General features: G+C 54.8%; 1 gene segment (V, D, J or C); it reads right to left on the bottom strand.

The window, feature by feature from the left end:
- The window catches only part of LOC123987048, a 30,129-nt gene that overhangs the window by 23,066 nt on the left and 5,091 nt on the right, over positions 1 to 1,972 (bottom strand).

Below are 1,972 nucleotides of genomic sequence, written 5' to 3'. Positions count from 1 at the left end.
TCATAGGGGCGGTGGGGGGGGGGTAGAGACAGAGCCTGGTCCTTGCCAAAAACTTGAGCGAGGTCGTGGTAGACGTGTGGGACACCAGATAGGTCGAGAGGGACGGAAGGTGGGTCAGGCCGGGTAGTATTACCGGGGGCTCGAGCAGACAGGAGGCAGGAAACATGACAAAAGGAGCTCCAGTTCCTGATCTTCCCCCGCGACCAGTCAATGTTAGGGTTATGGGTGGCTAGCCAAGAGAGACCAAGAGGACCAGAGGAGTGGCAGGGGAGGAGATCAGGTGGAAAAGCGAGGGACTTGTGGTGGTTGCCGGACGTGACGAGGGGTGTTCGTGGGGTGCGATAGGTGACGGTGGTGAGGGGTTGGCTGTAGAGGCCCATGGCGTGAATGGGGGCGTCAAGAGGGACCTAGGGGACCACTCCCGCAGGAGAGGGAGGCATCGAGCAGAGTTCGAGGGTGGGGCGAGGGAACTCGGCTTGCCAGTAGCCCCAACCCTACTGGCGAGCTGACACCTTCGGGCGCACGGGGCAAGCTGACACGACGTGGCCGGGCTTTCAACCCATAAAAGCACTCACCGGCGAGGCGACGCCGTTTGCGCTCTTCCGGCGGGGAGAGGTGGGTGTGGCCTAACTGCATGGGCTTGGGAGATGGTGAGGTAGAGAGCAATGGGGCAGTGGTAAAGTGGTACGGCGAGACAGCGGCCCGAGACGGTGTGAGGCATGAGCGGGAGGTGGAGGAGCCGCAAGTGGCGCGGTCCCTCTCTCGCAAGCGATTAGCCAGGTCGGTAGCGACCTCGACCAGAGCATCTAGGCCCCCTGGCGCGTCCCTAACGGCCAACAGGTCTTTAATGCGATTGTTGAGGCCATCCAGGAACATGCACCGAAGGGCCTCATTGTTCCAGGACGAATTGGCCGCCAGAATATGGAAGTCAACTGAGTACTCCACCACGCTCCAATTGCCATGGTGGAGGGAGAGAAGGCGTCCAGGCGCCTCCCTTCCCCTTAAACAGTCTGTGATCGAAGACTCTCCGCATCTCCTCCACGAAGGAGGAGTAGGAGGAGAGGACATGGGGCTGACCCTCGCTGACCGCTGCATACCAGGCCAGGGCCCGGTCGCGGAGCAGCCCTGTGACATAACAGATTTTGGCCTCATTGGACTGGAAGGTTACTGGTTGCCTCTTAGACACCAGGGCGCACTGTACCAGGAAGCCGTCACACGTGCCCAAAACACCGGAGAATTTGTCTGGGTGGGAGACCAGGAACTCACGGGAAAAGGAAACGCCGGCGGTGGAGCACGGGGCAAAGTCATATGGGCCAGTGAGGCATTGACTCATCCTGCTTCGCCTCTAACCCAACAGCGATAGCCTTAGAGGGCAAAGCTTATACGAAATAGAACAGGGGTTACGTACTGTAACCCGGAGTATAGGCGCAGCCCTCTAAGTTGAAGGCCTCACTGGACCTTGGTTCTCAATTCTCAGTGCCGCGCAGGCGCGCGGAAGGGGTAAACCCAATAGCGATAGCCTTAGAGGGCTGCGCCTATACTCATAGAATCCGGGTTAAATCTGGGTTACAGTACGTAACCCCTGTTCACACTTGACCAATGTTTTGTAACAAATGATCAATTTATACTGCAAAAGAAGAACTGCTGACTTTGACAAATCCAGAGAGACTCACATCCAGGTGCAAACAGCAGCAGCAGAGCTACAGAAAACATGGTTTATGTTGAAAGTGACGTGCTGTGGACTCCACTGACAGCCTGATGGGAAGTTTTTATAGCTGAGTTTGCATAGAACCAAACACATGAAAATGTCCCTGCATTTATAGAAATGAAACAATTGTTAACTTTTTTTTTACTTAAAGAGGTGGTATTATGCCCATTTTCAGGTTCAAAATCTTATTTAGGGGTTGTACCAGAACAGGTTTACATGGTTTAATTTTCAAAAAACACCATATTTTTCTCATACTGCACATTG

The sequence above is a fragment of the Micropterus dolomieu genome, linkage group LG02 (genome assembly GCF_021292245.1).
Source record: "Micropterus dolomieu isolate WLL.071019.BEF.003 ecotype Adirondacks linkage group LG02, ASM2129224v1, whole genome shotgun sequence".
Classification (NCBI taxonomy): Eukaryota; Metazoa; Chordata; class Actinopteri; order Centrarchiformes; family Centrarchidae; genus Micropterus; species Micropterus dolomieu.
The sequence above is the reverse complement of the archived record's forward strand: the minus strand, read 5'-3'. Positions and strand labels throughout refer to the sequence as shown.